The sequence below is a fragment of the Fukomys damarensis genome, unplaced genomic scaffold, assembly GCF_012274545.1.
Source record: "Fukomys damarensis isolate Sample0158 unplaced genomic scaffold, DMR_v1.0_HiC HiC_scaffold_34, whole genome shotgun sequence".
NCBI lineage: Eukaryota > Metazoa > Chordata > Mammalia > Rodentia > Bathyergidae > Fukomys > Fukomys damarensis.
In genome coordinates, this window is record NW_022900946.1 from 25,251,893 (window position 1) to 25,272,359 (window position 20,467).

The window sequence follows — 20,467 nt, forward strand, 5'->3', positions numbered from 1 at the left end:
CTCGTTGTGCAGGCCCGAAGTGCGGCTGCCGGGCGGCTGTTGGGAGCTCGCAGCAAAGAGCTCCGAGCGCAGGGAGCGCTCCGGCCGGGAGTCTGGGAAGTGCTGTGACCTGGCCGGACCGGCGGCGGTCCTGCCCCATCCCTGGTTATCCTTCCGGCTTCATCCCGAGGTCCTCCCTGTTCCGTCGCTGTGGCTCCTCTTCCCTCATCCCTCAGCTGTTGTCCTGCCCCTCCTCGGTCACTCCTCCTGCCCCATCCCTGGCTTCCCCTCCAGCCCCGTCCTTACAGTTCTGTACCCAGTGCTTGTCACTACCTAGAGCGCCGCCCTGCTCCTTCCTTTGGGGGTGCCGGCTGCCCTCTCTGCGGCTCTCCCCACTGCCCTCCTTTCCAAACTCCATCCTCTCCCCACTCGCTCTCTTGAGCTGGAGAGTGCAGGTTTGGTCCGTCTTTTGTCCCGGGTACTTCCACCGCAAGCTCCCTGAGGTCTGTCTAGGCATCTTCCCAGTCTCCTTTCCTCCACCGTGCCCAGGCAGGGAGGAGTGGATTCTGACCCACTCGCTTTTCGGTTTGATACCAAGTGTGTCTCCCGAGATGCTTTCCTCAACTTGCACATCTTCGATGGCGTTTTCTTGAATGGTTGAAATGAGATTCATCTGAAAACACTGAATGGAGTGATGACAGGAATTTAGGGTTAAATCACCAGAGGGGGCTCCCCCATGGGACAGGCAACCACGTTGTCATTTTCTCTCAAGTGATTTATTACTGGTAGGGGGTTACCAGTTCATGTTACTAGCCATACCATAGAAAAGATTGTTCATGAGGTTAGTAGTTTGAACGAGTGTGCCAGCGCAGGAGTGTTGGGTTTAGTTCCCTAGGTCTTTTCCTAATGAACATCATCACTATTTATACAGCTAGTGTGGTACAGCGATGCAGGATAGTGCTTGGTGGAACCTCTGGTATAAAAAGACGTCATCTTTATCATGAATTTGAAACCTTGCAATTCTGTAAAATATTGGAATCTCAACCAAGGCTATTCTGCTTGAAGTTAGCACCCCCAAGATTGCCCTGATGTTACCTTGATATAAGAAAAAAAAGTCTGATGCCAAGTGATTGTAGATTATTTTCTACCAGTGCATCAGCGAACCCCACCATGTAGGAAAACATCAACTCCTTTGAGTTCTTTTTTTCTGTGACAAGTCAAGGTGTGTGAACCAAGACATGCTAGCTGGGTGTTTCTTAGCTCCTTGTCACTCCTTAGCCCCTGCCTCCTCTTTGTTGACAGAGTGTGTTGCTGTTTGGTAAGCAGTGCCAAGTGCTAAGAATCAGGAAAGGTGCAGACCTTTGCAGAACTTTGTGAATTTAACACTCGTAGAACTTCACATAGCTGAAGCTAATTGAAAAAGCAGAGCTGTATAAAATTACTGGCAAATGGGAAACTTACAGAACAAGAGCAAGGTCCCCAAAATCAAACCTGAATTTCATTTTTTTTAAAAATGAGAAAACTATATTTCTATACATGTGAAATTAAAATGCTTGATTTCTTTTTCTCGTGCTTTCCTACCCTCCTCTCCCCAAACCATAGACTCTTAATGTGTATGATTTCAAAATATAAAATCAATAAATCTCAATGTGTGCAGTTTTAGGGGGAGAGGTATGTATTACTAAAATTAGGAACTTCTGATCTCTTTTTTTTCTTGGTATTTTGAACTTCATGTGACTTCTGCTTTTTAGGGTCTGTCTTAAGAACAACATACTTACGCACTTAGGGCATTCACTTCCTGTGTAAATGCCCTTGTGTTTGGGTGGTATTCTTTGGTAAAGCTTTCTTTTTAGGGAGAATTGGTGATGGTGAGCTTTTTCTCTTGATATTTTAGAATTGAGAAATGTCAACTGGAGAGTAATTGTAGGAAACAGCCTTTGGTAATAGTTATCTTGTTGCTATTTTTCAAATGGACTCTTGGATTTGCCATTGGATCCTTCTTCTGAGATTCTAATTTGTTTTGTATTTGTCTCAAGGGCTTTACCGTTTACAGAGCAACAGTCAGTCCTTGTGCTGAGTTAGGGTTGTGTTACCTTGAAATTATCAGGTAAAGCATCTTGCAAATAGGCTACCTGGTTAATTTGGGAATGGGGAAGGGTGGGGAGGTTTCTAGATCCTGTAAGAAAGTTTATTTCACGTTAAACAGCATCAGCATTAATGACTCAAAAAGCCGTTATGATTTCACTCTGTTGGTGAAGGATGCGGTCAGATCTTTTCTGGTAAGAATTTCTATCTCTGCTTCATTTTGGAGTGAGCCATGTGATCTCCAGTCGTTGGTGTTCTTGAAAAAGATGTTTAGATTTTGAGTCCTTGCCAATTGGTCTGTCACCATTGAATTTTTATTTCTAGCTAATAATATTTAGTCACTCCAATATTCTTTATTTTAGTTACTTTACCTTTTCCACAGTTTTAAACAGAAATGGAACACCAGTCTGCCAGGGCACTGCCTCCTGTGCCTGTTACAGCAATCTCAGAAAATGGAACGAACATTCAGCCCAGGGGAGATTTTGCTCCTCTGAACTGGCAAGAAGCAAACATTTTGTTATGTTGACATATTATTCAATTAAGGAGCCAATGAGTATAAATCCTGTAAAAGCTGACTGTTTGTTCAAATTATATACCTCCTCTGGTTAATAGAAACATTTGTTGAACTAATGGAGCTAACAGGACCTACTGGGAATGGTAAGCTGACCTGTGGACTCAGTCACTGCGTAGAATCGGTTAAAACAGAAGTCTTGAGGTGTGCATACCAGTTGTACCCCGTGTTAGAAAAGAAATACTATTTTGATTTAAGTAGGGCCTAATTTATAAGCAAGGTATACACAAAGAGTCAACCACTTGAGCCTGAGCCTAATTAAGACAGCTTTCCCTTAGATTCTAATACCCTGTTAGCCTTTTTCAAACAGAATAAAATTGAATCTAGATCATATCACATGGTTGAAAGAAGTTGAGAGACCCAAACACGATCATTTCCCTGGAGGCTTGATTCTGTTTTTAGGACATTGAAAATTATGCATTGTCAATTGCAAAGCTTATTACATCAAATATTACTACTCTATGGGAAGATCTGAGAAGAACGTGTCTGGGATTCTCTATACTGTTACTGTTTGTTATCCTAATTATCTTACATAGTTACAGAGCCATTGCTGTGAGATAGGGAGGGGGCACACTGTGATGAACCCCACCACAGCCACACGCAAACGATTGAGCCAAGAAAGATGCACGCTCTGAAGCACAGCTGCTTCAAGATTCTGATTAACCACCGGTATGGAAGAGTAGCATTTCGATGACTTTCATTACTCTTTATTCATAGAATGTTGATGATTTCCTGTGAAGAACTATCCAGACACGGACAAATGGTAATATGGTAGTTTGCATCTTCCTTTTTGTAAAACTGCCACATGCAGTAGCAGTGTATTTTCCTTCTTCTGTGGAAATGGAGTACATTCTGTAATTTGCTAACTCTAAATCATTGAACACGTGGTGGATCATTTCAAATAATCTTGCCCTCTTCGGTTTTAGGGTATTTCATGGTGGCACTGTCCTGTGCCACAGCCTAACTCAGAACTGCAAAGTAGATATTAAAAGAATGAATAGAGCTGGGGATGTAGCTCAGTGTTAGAACACTTGCCTAGCATGTGTGAGGCCCTAGGTTCAATGTCAGATACTGAGAAAAAGAAAAGAATACCTTTCAGGAAGAAAGATCTATCTATCTATCTATCTATCTATCTATCTATCAAAGAGCAGGCTGGCCTCAAACTTGTGACAGTTTTCCTGCCTCAGCCTTCTGAGTGCTGGGTTTATAGGTGCACACCAAACCTGGCAGAAAATTCTCTTTATTAGTGATAGGAGTATTTCTATGTCTAAAACAGTGGATGTGTTCTTCTTTTTCCCTAAGGTACACTTTCAAAAGGTAATTTGTTCTGCCCTTTCAGTTATTATTTTGTTCTTGGTCAAAGTTAATTTGTGCCAGTGCCTAGAAGCTGCAAGGACTGCCTGGAGCTGCCAGTTCTTAGAAACAGATGTTCCAGTGTCATCATTGTTGGACCTCACTTGGCCCCATTTGAGCATTGTGAAATACTTTGAATCAAGAGCCCTGTGGATGTCTTTGAGGTACAGGCAGTTCTGGCTTTTACACAGTCTGTTCTCAGAGACGACCTCTTCAGGTGCTTCCCCAGTACATTGAAGTTGGCTTTGGCAGACATCTGTGTGAATAAGGGTGGGACCTCTTAAAGAAAGGCATCGAGGTAAGACAGTGCAGGTCTTTTTAAGCCAGTGGATGGATGGTGAGCACATTAGTGGACTGTAGAGGATGAGTAGCAGGCTTGCCAGGGGACTAGTGAGGGAAGGAGAGGCTTAATGTCTGTTATGTGGTGACCCAGTAACCGCCTTTCCTGAGAGCTTATCTTCTCTGACTGGCAGTTCCTCTAGATCTATGAGATGAGCAGCATTTGCCCATTTTACAGAAGGAGCGGTTGGATGCTCAGGGGCGGTAGGAAAGGTAAGCCCAGGTAATAGCAGTGGAAGCCTAGGTATTCCTAGCCTGAGTTCTTCCCATCTTGCCAAGCCACTTGACCAAGATAAGCACTCTCCCTTGCCTCTTATTCTGCAAGGAATGGATGAAACTGAGACTTTCTTATTTGGGGACAGATCATATTTCAGACAGTCTCAGTCAGCTGTTACAGTAGCTTTTGAAAAGTTAAGCCTGTACTCAGAGACTGATAAAGAACAGCAATTCCTCCAGGACCTTTGAAAACAGTAATTATGACTAAGTGAAAAAGCAGTTGGCTTCTGATTTCCCATGAGGATCAAGAGGGTTAAATGCTCGTTCTGTTTAACACAAGAAGTGCAATCTTGTCAGTGTTAATGAGAAATTGTATGATAGAACAGCATGTCCTCCAAACAGCATTTCTTTTCTGTCTGGATTTTTAATCAAGAAAAAAAGGGGATCCTAACCTGCCCCCATCCTTTTCCATTTTTGGGAAAAGAATAAAATGGAAAAAAAAATGTTTGGTTTTATTTGTAATGAAAATCATTTTCTCATTCAAATAGTCTTCCTTTGTTAAAAAAATGTATTTGAAGGCCACTTGAAAATGTATTCTATGATAGTGATTATCTTTGTCCCTATTCTAATGTTAGCGATGAGGAAATAGAAATGGCAAATCTGGCAACTTTTACCATGCTGTTAAATCATGTATATCTATGTGATTTGCATGTGTATGTGGCTAGGTTCCCCAGGCCTAACTCCTCTACTTCTCACTTCTTTACTCTTCCTTTTCTATTTTTATTATTGATGAGAAGTTGGAACCCCCAGGCCCTTTTATTGTTCTGTGGGTCTAAAATTGCAGAAGTAATAAGTTGCTTCCTCACATTTGTAAATGTCTCTTCTAATTTTGGAAGTCTTGTTTTGGATCATCTATGGCTTGGCTGGAGCAAAAGCATATTTTAACAGTTTTAGTGCATGACATAATCGAAAAAGTTCAGCAGAGAATAGCATGATAGCTTTCTGCCTCTTAGACATTTAGTAACTGGTGGTTGGTAAAGGTCAGTTTGGACCTGTCCTTGAACTTGTTTTCTTGTGTGCTAACTCTTCCTTCTTCAAGGGTCTCAGGGATAGGAAAAGGTGATTTTATGGAAATGGCTAGACAAAATCTTGAGTTATCATGGCTGGGCCCTCCTTTTCCCTTGCCATCCCTACTACCTGCTATATTACAGTAAGAAAGAAGTTTCTAGGTCAGAAGCCAGCACATAGCAAATCTGACTCCACTGGCATCTTGCCATGAAACTTTGGTAAGTCATTAAAATTCAGTGTTTTTTCCATCTGTAACATATCATTTCATATCATAAAATGTCCTGGTAAAAAAATCTCTTTCTTGAGCATTTCTTTTATCCATACATTTGTAAATAGTGGAAGACATTAAGGACTACTCATACTGAATTTCAGACAGAGATAAGAGAAAAAGATTGGAGGAACTATTAGAAGGCATAATTCTTCTTTACATCATTCGGGGGTGATTGTTAAAGCTATATGCAATATAAGATGTCAAAACTATACAAAATGGTAGCAGAGAGAGGACAGGAGTGCAAGGAGACCCCAGCCCTATTGTGCTCCTCAAAAGTAGATTACGGCCGGGGATTTAGCTCAGTGGTTCAGTGGTTCTGCTGCCTGCTTTGCAAATGCAAGATCCTGAGTTTGATCTCTGGTACCAAAAAAGCGGAGAAGAGCAGAGGTTAATCCCAGACCCATAAGTCAGTGAATTTCCCAGATTTCTCCTTGGTTTTCCTCTTCAAGCTGCTTACTAAGTCATTGTCTATCTAGAACCTTCTCTACATGATGCTTTGGTCGGTTCCTTCTCTTCTTTCTTTCCTACTTCCTTCCATCTATCCATCCATCCAGTAGTCAGTGGGCACTGGTGGTATCAGGACTTGAGAATTCCTAGGCATGCTACTCTTAAATAAATGTAACTGGGCAATTGAGAGGGCTGACTCATTCCCTAGAGGTCTTTGCTTCAGTAACATGAATGAAAAGTCATAATGCAAGTGCAGCTGGATCTGGTAAATTGAGCAGAATGTGATTCATCCTAGTTTTCCTTAGACATTGATAGATTGCGCATTAATAGCGTAAAGTCATAGTATCTCATATGTGCAAGGACCTTGGCGGACATCCAGTGTAGTCACACACTGATGAGCGACTTCCTTCAGGTATCCAGCCAGGGCACTTTTGATGAGCATCTTTGGGAACTGTAGGTTTAGAAAGCCATACTGTAGTATGTTCTATGCACTCATCTCTTGCTGTCCCTTTGTGATCCTGCAAAATAAGACCTGTTCCTCACCAGTGTGACTAATCATACATTTGAAAGGGAGCTAACCCCTGGTGGCTTTTACAGAAGGCTGTCCTGTCCTCACTCCTCATACTGTTATGCTGAAGTCTGCATGCTACTCTGTAATCTACTTAGCTCATCAGCCAGAACATTACCAGCTAAGTAAGAACATTAAAATTCATGACAACATCCAAAAAGAGATCTGTAGATTATTATACTTAATTTAGTGATGATAAAACTGGTAATAAACCCTATTTCAAGTGTTTGGTCGAGTCCCTCCAAAGTTCCATTTTAGGGAGATTTTTTTTGTTTTTTGTTTTCTCCCTGAATGATTTAAAATTCATGATGCCAATTTGATTAGGGCTTGGTGTTTGCCTTAGCCAGAGTTGAAAGTGAGGGAGGTACATAGGCATCATGACAATAGCTTTGGCTGCTGAGTGCTGAGTATAGGAGCCAAAATATTTTAGGAAGAAAGTGAGCTTTAATTATGTTGCAGAATCACTTCTGAGGATGTCAGGGGCATGGTTCATATATTCCACTTCTGGATTTTTTTTTGGTTTTGTTTTGTTTTTTGGTACCAGGGATCAAATTTGGGACCTTGTGCTTGTGAGGCAGGTGGTGGAACCACTGAGCTAAATCCCCGGCAAGGTTTATATATTCCACAGCATGAAATCCTCTTGGCTGGGGAAGACAGCAGATGTCTTTAATTTCAGAAATAATGCATTATTGAATGATATTTTTGAATAATATACTCTTAATATTTGTCCTTTTTTATGATTAAATCTGCCCATTGACCTTTATTATTGTATATAAATAAAATAAGTTGGGTTAGATTTTTAGATTTGTTTCTACTAAATTTTCTGCATCTCTTTGCTTTTGATAAGAGTTTAAGTTAAAAAGGAACTAAAAGTTACATGGATACTGCAGGCTTTCATTTTGCTTTGTGAATCTCTAAGGCTGTGATGATATTTTGGATATATCTTCTTTAAAAATTGTGAAGGGGCTGGGCATATGGCTCAGTAATAGAGTGCTTGCCTAGCATGCACAAGATCCTGGGTTCCAACCCCAGCAATAAATGAAAAAAAACGGTATTTGGTGATAATGGAACTAATCCTAACGTAAATAAAGGTAAGAGTCTTTACATCTTTAATGGGGCCTTACATTTTTTTGCTAAATTTGCTCTTTCTTATGTTATAATGATTCCCTAACTGGGAAAGGAGTTAGGCAAAATATTTTGTCATCACATTAAATACAGAAGAGAGTGCAAAGTATTTGTGTTCTCTGTTGTATTCTATGTTGGACCCACTTCCTTCTGGTTTTTCCCCCCACTGGTGGTAGAGAAGAGAATATTATTTATGTAAAACAACCTAATTAGAATCCAAATTGAAATTGATACAGCAAGGAAAAGTTATGTCTGCAAAGATATTTAGTGTTGACTTTGCTGCTTCCTCCCCACTCAAAACTCTTGAGAGTTTTTGTGAACAGGGGATTTTGTTTTCTTTTGTTTTGTAGTTCTGGGGATTGATGACAGGACTTTCATACTGAACTACACTGCCCCCCCCTTTTATTTTTTATTTTGTGACAGGGTCTTGCTAAGTCAGGTTTGAACTTTAGTCCTCTTGCAAGAGTGCTGGGATTATGTGTGCACCATCTTGCATACCTGACTGTTAACAAAGCTTTTTTTAGAGTTTAATCATTTTGGTGATTCCACATGGAAAGCTAGCTAGTATCTCTGCATTGTTGTCCTTTAAAGAAAATGACCTGCTTGGTGCTGGATCAGTGTTTTGAGTTATTTAAGAAGAAATTCAGGTAACTCTATAGGAGAAACTTATTTTGGTGGAAACTATCCTTTTAAAGTTCTAAGTTAGGCATTATGATCTATGGTTATCTCATGACTAGCTGGAGTAGGAAGCATGATGGTAAAACAGGTAGAAACAGGAAGACACATGTGAAGTATGTGGTGTTCCTACCTTGAATGAGGAAACAGGCTTCAGACCTGGGTGCATACTGGTCAGAGTCAAGATGATCATGATGTGAGGCTGAGTTGCTGAACTTCTCTTTTAGATCTGTACATAGACATGTTAACTTGTCAAACCTGGTGATGAGTGATGACAGTTCAATTCTTGATTGTATCATAGATTTGAATTTAGAATTAATTGATTAGAGACTGGCTCTCGCTATCTTGCCCAAGTTGGTCTTAAACTCCTAGGCTTAAGCGATCCTCTATTTTTTGTTTTTCTTTTAGTTTTAATTAATTCATTTTAATTTTTAATTACTATACATAATGATCATATTCATCATGGCGAATTTGTACCTGTACAAATTCATCTTGATTTATCTTTTACATCTTGATTCTTCTTTTCTCCCCCATCCCCTTCCCTTCCTTCCACCCCTCTTCCCCATATTTATAAAAGTTTCCATTTTTCCTTCTGTTCTCTTTTTTTCTCTTCCTTATTTACAACAGCTTTTCATTTTTTCTATTTTTTCCCTTCGTTCCTTTCCCCCTCCCCCCCTCCCTTGATCCCTCCCCTTCTCATTTGAACATTTTCTTCCCATTTGCCAATATCTTTTACATTTGGTTATTTACCCTCTCGGTTTCTCATACCAGAGAAACAATGCACTATTTAAACACATGTGTCACATTTATTTCACTTAAGAGTATGGTCTCAAGGTGTACCCACTTACCTTGAATTATCTCAAGTTTATCCTTTATGTCAGAATAGTACTACATTGTGGGGACACACACACACACACACACACACACACACACACACTTTATCCATTCATCCATTGTGAGCATTTGGGCTGTTTCCAAGATTTAGCTATTGCAAATTGTGCCACTTATATATAAACATGGGTGTGCTTACATCACTATGATATAATGTGTTTAATTCGTTTGCGAAGATACAAACAAGGAGAATAGCAAGATCAAATGGAACCTCTAGTTTTAGATATTTGTGAGATCTCCACACTGATTTCCACAGTGATTGCACCAGTCTACACCCCCACCAGCAGTGGAGAAGGGTTCCTTTTCCCCACAGCCCTGCCAGCATTTGCTATTGGTTGATTTCTTGATAACAGCCATTCTTTCTGGAGTGAGATGGAATCTCAGTGTTGTTTTAATTTGCATCCCTTGAATAACCAGTGATGGTGAATATTTTTTCATATATTTATTTGCCCTCTTTACCTCTTTGTCTGAGAAGTGTCTCTTCATTTCAGATGCCTATTTTTGGATTGGGTATTTATACTGGTGGGTTTGATTTTTTTTTTATTTTTTATTTTTAGTTCTTTATATATTCTAATATTAGTCCTTTGTCTCAGGAACAGCTGGCAAAATTCTTTTTCCACTCTGCAGGTTATCTCTTCACTCTGTTGGTATTTTTTGTCGTTGTTGTTTTTACTATGCAAAAGCTTTTTAATAAGATGAGATCCAAGTTATGGATTCTTTGTGATATTTCCTGTGCTCAAGGTTTTTGTTCATGAAGTCTTTGCCTACACCTGTGTCTTTAAGAGTTCTGCTTAAGTGATCTCCTTGTCTCAGTTTCCTGAGCCACTGAGACTGTAACAGCCTGTGTCCACTAATGCTTGTTTATAGTACTTTGTAGTTTCATATGCATTTTCTTTTTAGTTTTTACAATTTTGCTCTGTAGTACATAGGCATTTTAAAAATTTATTCTAAGAGATATTCTGGGGGAAAACTGGCTCTCTTCTTAGAGAGAGTGTCCTTACTGGGTCAAGGAGTGGCTGTCAGACATTTAGATTTAGAAACAAGATTTTGCTATTGGACTGAGCATCGTATGTCTCTTATTGCAAAACTCACCTCTCAGCCAAGTTGGCCCAACTGACCCATTTTCTCCTTACAAGGCGGTGGTTCTTATTTTAAATAAAATCGCTGTTGAGGAAGTTAGTGGTCCCGCCTCCCAAAAGTGCATTAACGCACACAGATTTGCTGAAAAGCCAGACTGTACTTAGAATGTCAGCTTTACTACTTTACATTAAACACAGACTCTTCCTGAGCCCAGACTCCTGAAGTTTGTATGACTCAAGCTTGTCATCTTGCAGCTGCCCTCATGGAAAAATGAAACAATCATTAGAACTTACCACCAGAAAGTGGAATAGCAATCATAGGCCATGTTTGATAGGTGGTTGTAATGCCTGGCTCGTCAGCCCCATAGAAGTTGGAACCAAATCAGCACACTAGGTGATTTCGTGCTGATATAGATAGAGCACAGGAACTCGGACAGTGAGTGGCTCCTGTAACAACTTAGCTTTCTATATTTGCATGTCTCCGTTCTCCTCCATTGGGTTTTGTAATACTGTCAGTGACACCACCACCAAAGCTGCCCAGCCCAGGGACCCTTGACATTTCTCTGCCCTTTGTATTGTGTTTCGATACGATTTTCTTCCCAGAGGGTAAGCATTTTTCCTTATTAAGAGATTCATGGAAATGGCATAATAGCACCATCATTTCAGGAAGAAGAAACTCAGGTTCAGTGACAGGTTCACTGCTCAAGGTCCTATCGATAGCAAGTGACACAGCTGAAGCCAAACCCAGGCCTTCTTTTTCCAAATTCTGTGCATTTTAATTAAAGACTTCAGATCCCATCCTGATAGTGCACGCCTGTATGCCTAGCACTCAGGAGGCTGAGGCAGAAGGATTGCCACAAGTTCAAGGCCAGCTTGGGCTATATAGTGAGTTTAAGGCCAGCCTGAACTATATGGTGATAACTGTCTCAAAAGCCAAAATAAATAAAATAAAACTGTGTGACCCCCCCCCCACCCCCTTACTTTGGTGCTGGAGGTTGAACCCAGGTCCATTGCACTGGGCCGTGTCTCCAGCCCTTTAAAAATTTTTTTTTTTTTTTATTTAGAGTCAGGATTTTTTAAAAATTGCTAAGTTACCCACCCAGGCTGGGCTTGAATTTGAGATTGCTTTGCCTTTGTCTTCCAGAGTGCTGGGATTATAGGTGTGCCCCACTATTCCCAGTTATACCCTCTTATTCTGAGAAAAAATTTCTTGAAACTTGATGTTTCTTAGAAAAACATCATCAATTTCAGACATTAGTGTCAATTTTAAAATGTGATATCTTTGTGCAATAAAAGGTTATCTGCTACATAGATCTGGTAGCGTAGTTTCATTGCACACTTTGTGTTAGTCACAATTAATTATGTGAATATTACAGGATAGTAATTAATAATGATGACAGTGTTGTAACCTGAGAAAAGCTTCGTGTCAAAGGTTAAGTTTCTTAAACTCAAACATCTTTTTATGATCTCAGATGCATCCATATCTTATTTTAATTTTTTTGCAGTGCTGGAGATGGGACCCAGGGCTTCATACATGCTAGGCAAGCACTGTACCACTGAGTTATATCCCTGGTCCCATTCTTACTTTAAAAAAGAAAATCAAAATTCTTACCTCTCCCTGTCAGTAGGTAATGGGTATCCTTGACTTGAACGTACTTGTCAGATGCTCTAGATACATAAAGGATTTTTATTTTGTACCAGGGATTGAACTCAGAACCTTGAGCTCGCCTGGCAGACTCAATGCCACTGAGCTACCTCCCTGGCCATAAAGGGTTTTTTAATGTTAAACTTCATGCTTGTTAATGGTAATAGAACATTAATGGGCCATGTTTTGTAGTTAACCTTAGATTGTTGAGATTATGCTACAATGGAGTTGTTTATCAGGAACACATTAGTGAACCCATTTCTGAGTGGCCTCCTTCACCTCATAGTGCTGCCTGAGCGTTTCCTTGTCGGCAATGCACACATCTGTTTCAGTTGTCTGAGTTGTTTTATGATATGTCAGGACTATGATCTATTCAGCCCTATGTTTATATCACAAGTGCTCTCACAGAGAGTATTTTATATCTGTATCTTTGATACAGACTTTCTTTAGGAGAGGTACCTAGAAATAAGTAAGACATGGGCATTTTCAGTCTTGCATGGTGATGTGAAATTGCCCTCTATATTTTAAGAAGTAGAGCCACAAAGAAATTTGAAGCTTCATTCAGAAGTCTTACTGTTAGCGGTGATGTTATTGTTAATATGAAATTATTTCATGTGGAATCTATGGAATGAGTTGGGTAAAACAAAAAATTCGTGTTATTATTAGTAAGAACCAAGATTGTAACTGTAAATGGAAAGATACATGAGTCTGAGTTAAGAGTTAAGTAAAAACCCTGTAAGATTGAAGTTTGAATTTGAAAGCCATCGGAAATTTATAATTTTTTCCTTTTCGAATACTAGAATTTATCAGCTCTAGCCATTGAAAAATCTGAGAAACAACTGTACCTCCCCCCTACAACCTGCCACAAGTTCAAGGCCAGCTTGGGCTATATAGGACACCCCTGTGCAGGTCCTGAACTAGAGGGGGCTACTAGTTGTATCAGAAAAAATAGGAGCCACCGGAGAATAGGTTGATCATGTCTACCAGACTCAGAAACCAGAAGAAGGGTTTCCCACTGCTCAACGGTGGGACCATGTAAACATTGAAATAGTGTACTATCTGCAATTGATTAAAATTCTTCGAAAATGTACAAACCCAGGGAGCATACTGGCCCCTGAAAATGCCCTGTCCTCATCCCTGGCACCTGTGAATATATCATTTAAAGGGTAGCACCATTGCTGATGGAATTAAGGCAGCTAAAGTACAGAGTTTAGGACAGTGGTGATGAACCTATGGCACACGTGTTATTGTTTTTCTTTTGAAGATAAAATATATTAATGTAGAGTTGTTTTTCTAAACTAAAACTTCAGTATTTGGGTTTAATTGCAGTGTTGGCTCTTTGTGATAAATAAGTGGGTTCTGGGTTGCAGTTTGGCATTTGGTCTCTAACAGGTTTGCCAGGTTTAGGATAGGAGAGGTTTCCCTGGATTCTCAGGAGATCAGTGCGTCAGAGTGATGCAGTATGAGAATGAGTCCCAGACATTGCTGGCTGCAAAGATGAAGGAGGTGCCATGGACCAAGGAAGGCAGGCAGCCTCTGGCATCTGGAGAAAGCAGGGAGATGGGACGTCTCTAAAGGCCTCCACAAAGGAGCCCTGATACTGGTTTGAGCCCATTGTGATCTCTTACAGACCTCTGACCTATAGTCTGTAAGGCAATTCCTTTCTGTTATTTTGAGCCTTTCACGTTATTATGGTAATCTGTTACAGCAGCCATAGTAAACTGATACAGTCTCCAAAAAAAGTGATCTCCAAACAAAATGACACAAAACAGGTTATTCATACCCTCTGGCAACAGCACTGACTCTCTCTCACTGAAAAGTAACAATGAAAAGGTAAAGAATTGTTTATCTTTACCTTTTTGTACAAACTACATTTTAGGGAAACTAAGAAGCCGTAGTTGATAGGAGCAGTTCTGTACCGAAGGATTTGCAGCATGTGAATAGTGTTTTCAGAAATCACATTTTGCAAACAGTGTTGATTTGGACAAAGATCATCCGTTGTGAAATCACTAAATGAAAGGTGATGGGAAATTTTCAGTGAGGAGATTAGATGATGGATAGAATTTACTAAGTGACTTTCACATTACTCTGGTGAAGTAGCTCAGGACTCCCTATGTGAGGCCACAGGAAACACTCAGACTGTCTCATAAATGCACCAGCCTGTGAAAGGTGAACTTGAACGTGACCCAGTGTTTAGCACTTTTAGTTTATAGGAAATGAGGAGTTAGAGGAATAAACTAAATAACCTCATTAGGGGGTATACGGCCAAGTACAGAATGCGTTTGTCCTCTGGTTTGGTTCTGTAGCCTTAAGTCCCTGGAATAATGAGGGAAGGTGAGTGGTGGGGACAGTGGGGGTTTTGGATGAAAACAGGTTTAAGAAATGCAGAAGTTAACAGTCAGATGACTGTATGAATCTTGATCAGCTCCTGATTCAAACTCACCAGCTACACAAAAGCTACCTCAGAGAGTCGTGGAAATTGGAACAGTGACTTGGTATTAGATCTTCAGGAGTTACTACTATTTCCAGGTTACAGCGGGAAGCAGTATTTGTGTTTATGTACGTGAACTGAAGTGGTAAGTAATATTTGATCTGAGATTTACTTTAAAATGCTTCAGAAGATGGAGGAGAGGAGTGAATAAAGGGAGCAGTCTAAAAATCTCGGAAACTGCCAGTTAGTTTTGAGTGATGGTTTACTAGGATTTGGTATACTACACTCTTTCGTGTGTTTGAAAAATTCTTTATTTTTTTTCCTCCCATTCTGGGGATGGAACCTGAGGCTGCATGCATGCTAGGCTTGATGCTTTACCCCTGAGCTACAGCTCCATCCCCTTGTTTGAAAATAGTCAGAGTAAGTGCCTAGGTGTGAAGACAACAGCTCTGTTTCTTCGAGGCCATAGGAGCCTCATTTGTTGTCCTGGTGTCATGTGGAAGATCACTGGGGACTTAGGATATAAACTCCTGTGACGGCATCATACTCAGATGCAGAATGTGCCACATTGTAAGTGACTTTGGTGAAGGGAAGGTGATGTGCTTCTTGGAAACTGCATTAGGTGACTCAAAAAGAGACTGTGACACTGATCACAAAGATGATGTGGGGAGTTTTAATGAGCTCATCTGCAAACGAGAGTCCTGACTAATGCGGCCAGTGTGGGCAGATTTACAGCATCTGGCCTAATGAAATGAGGATGACAAGAAGGCTACCGAAAGCAGAAAGTAGCTCAGTGGTAGAGTGCTTGTTTAGCATGTGTGGGGCCTTGGGTTCTAGCCATGGAATTGGGGGGGCATAGTAAGAAAGCAAACTGTCCATTTACTACCTGAGTAGAAGGCTTCACTGAATTTTATTCAGGTCATATTTGTTAAGTCATGGCTCTGATATTTAAACCTACCAGGGAAAAAAGTAATAGCCCTACTACTCTCTAAATGTACTATCCACATGTGATGAAGCTTTACAGATCTAATCTTTCTTATTAAAACTACTTTAGCAGCTTTCTGTTTTTAAATTACTAGAATATTAATTTGTCAAGACATTTCAAAATTACGACTTTAAAATTAAAAAGTGTCTCTTACTGTGTTACTATAAATCAGCTCTTCTCGAAGTAATTACTACCAGGAACAGTGCAAAGAAGAAAAAGAAAACTTTATTAAGAGAAACGAAAGAAAATCAGCATAAAGAGTTATAGCTTGTTACTTGATGGGAAGATGTAATATTATGCAACTATCAGTTCCCCTTGAATCAGACTTGTAAATTCAAGATCAAAATCCAAATGAGAACCCTCAAGAATCTAGTAAACTAATTGTCATTGATCTAGAGGAGAAAAAAATGGCAAAAATAATGAATAGAACTTTGAAAAAGTATAATGATGTGGTTTTATAAATTGAGGTAGCAATTAAGAATAAAACCATGAATATTCATGTATAAAAATTCAAAGTTATATGAATTTGATTTATGAGTAAACATTGTGCTTTGAGTTTAGGAGGAAGAGAAGGGTGTGATAGCTGACTATCACAAAAATGTCTTATAATTCCTCCACACTGCACATAGACATGAATTTGAGAATGTTTAATGAGATCACCACAAAAATATTTTAAAAATACTAAAATATTAGGTAGTATATTTTGTTGCCCTGAGGGCTTCCCTAAGCAAAGCCCAAACCTGGAAACCAAAAAGAAGAAGATTAATAGATTTGAAAACACAAATTAAAAGTTGTCACATGACAAATTCATTGTATATCAAATCAAAAGACAAGTACAGGTTGAGTATCCCTTTCTTATATGCTTGGGACCAGAAGTGTGCTGGATTTTAGATTTTTTAAAATTGTAGAATATTTCAGGTACATAATAAGATCTTTAGGGATGGGATCCCAGTCTAGATAAGAAATTCATTTTTTCACTTCATATGCACACAGCCTGAACATCATTTTATGTAATATTTTCAGTGCACCTGCATTTGAGTGTACTCTAACACTTGAAATTAGGTGATGAATTTTCCACCTGTGGGCATCATGTAGGCACTTACATAGCTTCAGATTTTAGAGCATTTGGAATTTTTTAAATTCAGGATGGCCAATCTATAGTAGAAAAGAAAATTACATTGGCTGGTCTTTTGTGGAACATATTTTAGTTTGTAAATCTTTTATCTTAGATAATGCTTGTTTGCTAAAATTCCAGCCTGGCTCTCGATGGCCTGGAAACGAGAGATGGGCAGGAAGTCTTGAGTGTGTGCGCAGGTGTCATGGAAGTATGGCAGTTTCTATCACGTGAGTCTGCGTTTGTGCTGTTCTACTTCTGTTAGCCACGGGAAGGAAGTGATTGCTTTAAAAGGCCACAAAAATTGGATGTCAATACCATGGGTAGCAGTTCAGGACTTCTCACATAGCTGTAAAAAAATAAGTTGAGCCCAAAAATGGAAGAAGCTCTTGTGGGCTGGCATTTTTCTGTGTTTTTTTTTTTTTTTTAGGTTGCTGTCATCCTTTGTCACATGGTTCGGTTCCTTGCTACTGTGATTGCAAACCTGCTAGAGACCAAGTGCCTAAACGGCAACCCAGAACCCACTTGTGTATCGCAAAATGCCAACACTGCGATTAAAACTGAGTGCTGAGGTTTTAGTTTAGAAAGAACAACTCATACATTAACACCTTTTGTGTTAAAAGAAAAACAACGTGTGTGCCGTAGGTTCAGCACTGCTGGTATGGGCTGATGCAGCTGGGGATGCCATTTGCCAGAGTCCCCCTTGCTGCCTCACTGCAGACCAGCCACTCACCAGCTGTGGGTCAGCTGTAGTGAGCTGGGCTCTAAAGCACCCTACCCTACCCCTATGGAAGCCGACATCACCTTGGCACTGTTTACTCCACGGCCTCCACCTTTCAACCTGGGCTCCTGTAAGGCCTGGAGTGTCAGGCCCATGGCCAGGATGCAGGGTGTCTTTTGAATAAATGAATGGAGAACTGAATGAATGCCTTGCTTCTCCTTCAGAAGAAAATATATGTATAAAGTCCTCTCTAAGACATAGCCGGTATCCAAAATATTTGACTCTTCAAAGGCAATATGGCAAGGATTTGATTCTTCAAACTGGCACGAGACTAAGAATTCCTGAATTCATTTGAATGTGCAAAAAATACTGTGTAGGTGACAATATTTTTACAAATTGGGATAGATTCGGCATTATAGCTTTTTTAAATTACAAAAATAGTTTTCCCTAAACAGTGCTAGAGTAGCTTATATGAGATCAACATTAGCTGAGGAAAACCCATGATTTACTTTTGATTAATGGAACGCAACAAGAATCAACTGACGTTAGAGATGAGAAGGTGGGGAAGAAGCCTGAGCATAGAGGTGGCGAACTGAAGGCACACGTTATTCATTTTTAAGACAAAAGGTGTTAATGTACGAGTTTTTCTAAACTAAAACCTCAGTGTTCGTGTTTAATTGCAGTGTTGTCACTTCACAGTAAAAGAGTGGGTTTGTGGCTATAGTTTGTGCATTCGTCTCTAAAAGGTTCTCCAGCAGTGGCCTAAAGACTTGCTTCTGAGAAACCCTTGTTTTGAAAAATGACGTTGAAAGGTCTGATGTTTGAAATCTGACCTTTCTGGTTTTGAATTGCCTTTTTAGAATGTGATGATTTGAGAAATTTAGATGAAAGAAACTTGGTGCACTTTGAGATTTTATTGAAATGCCATTTCTATTAGTTAGGGTGTGAACTAAACTACTATACCAGATATCCCAGACTGCAGTGGCCCAAAGTCTAGGCTGCACCACACACCAGCCGTGCCAAGATCTCTGGGGAAAGGGCCACGTAGCGCAATTTTTAAAACTCTTCCCAGATGATCCTAAAGTTTAGCTGTAGTTGAGAACTCCTGGTATCTGTAAGGACCAAGTTTTCAGGTCAAGGTGGGCTCCCTCTATGCCCCTTGCCCAGAGCAGAGCTGCAAAAATTCCATTGTGTATGACAGTCTCCCTGTGTTTCTGTTCCTCTTTTTTAGGGCAAGCTGTCTTAGGGCATCTCCACCCTGTTTCTGTTCCTCTTTTTATGATCTAAAGATGAATTCTTCCTGCTTAAAATAATCAGTGTTTTTTAAGAGGAGGACTGATGAAACTGATTTAGCCAACGTAGGTACTAGTCACAGCTTATATAGGTAGCCACTACTAAAATAGGCATTAGTCACTGCTTGCATATGTAGTCTTTGTTAATTATAGAATTTGTTTAATCAGATGTTCTTTAAAAAGAGGAATTGGCTGGGGATTTAGCTCAGCGGTTCGATGGCCTGCCTTGCAAGTGCAAGGACCCGAGTTCAATCCCTGGTACCACACACACACACACACACACACACACACACACACATAAATAAATAAAAAGAGGAATTGATTCTGTGAACGTAGGCATTACTAATTTTCCAGTAAGTGCCCTCCCAGTACCCCTCAAATATCCAATAGTAAGTGAGAGCTAAAAATAGGACCTATAAAAAGGAAGAGTCTCCCTAACCCTATATAACCCTGCTTCAAAGATACATCTGGGCTCTCGATCTGAAGCCGCTGTGACAGTGACACCCGAGGGTCCAGGCTCGAGCTTGCAATAAACTCCTCTTGTAATTGCATTGGACCTGACTCCTTGGTGGTCTTTGGGGACTTCGCGACTTGGGTATAACAGTATCAAGTTGTCCTGACTGAGTAGGGAGGAGAGTTCACTCTGCACCTCAGGCCACTTGCATGCTGGACCGTGCCTTCCAGGTCAGGGCCAGGCAGGCTCTTCAGCCCTGGCTGTTTCTAGGTCAGGAGGGGAAGGGAGAAGGTGGTGTGCAGGCAGTTTTGCAGGCAGTTTCCTTTTAGGGAAATAATGTGGAAATAGCAAAGGACAATTTTCTTCAGATGCCATTGGTGAGAACTAGGTCGTGGGGTTTTCCTTTGAGAGAGGCTGAGACCTGTAGCGTTAGCCTGCATGGCCATGCTGTTTGCTATTTCTTGAAGTGCAAAGGATTTCATTGATAGGTGGAAGTGTGTAATGGGCTATCATCCTTAACCAAAAAACTCTACCAATGAGCTACACCCCTAGCTCTCAAACTGCTGATATCCAGGACAATGCAAGGAAGACTAGGGAGAAACTTTATGGTCAACATAGACTGAAGGATTCATGCCACTACTGAGTGTGTGCGTGTGCGTGTGTGTGTGTGTGTGTGTGTGTGTGAGAGAGAGAGAGAGAGAGAGAGGGATCATCTCATGTGTACACAACTCTAGGTAGGAGATCAGGTGAATTCCATTCAGTTGTAGAGTTGGTTGTTGATAACTGAGAATGGGTTCAATTTTGGTTAAGGCCCTGGGCTTGATTGCCAGTGCTGCATAGAAAAAAATATATTGCTTAAGAATGAAAAAGCTGCGCTTGGTTATTTTCTCATTTGTTTGGGCTCCTTTAGTGCAAGGTGCATAGAGATGCGAACAGATATTTTAGCCAAGGCCCATGATGCCAGTTGAAACCCTTGGTCATAACACACACTTGAAGAATGTAAAATATAGGTGGGCATGGTGCCTCAGGCTTGTAAATCTCAGTACGCTGGGAGACTGAGGCAGTAGGAGTGCAACTCCAAACCTAGGTAGGACAATATAATGACTTAGTGAGACCCTTTCTCTAAATAAAAAAAATACAGAAGGGCTGGAGATGCAG

General features: G+C 40.3%; 1 protein-coding gene across 1 annotated transcript in view; it reads left to right on the forward strand.

The window, feature by feature from the left end:
- Positions 1–20,467, forward strand: part of LOC104859919 (beta-adrenergic receptor kinase 2) — a 135,117-nt gene that overhangs the window by 899 nt on the left and 113,751 nt on the right. The gene's annotated exons all lie outside the window — the stretch shown is intronic.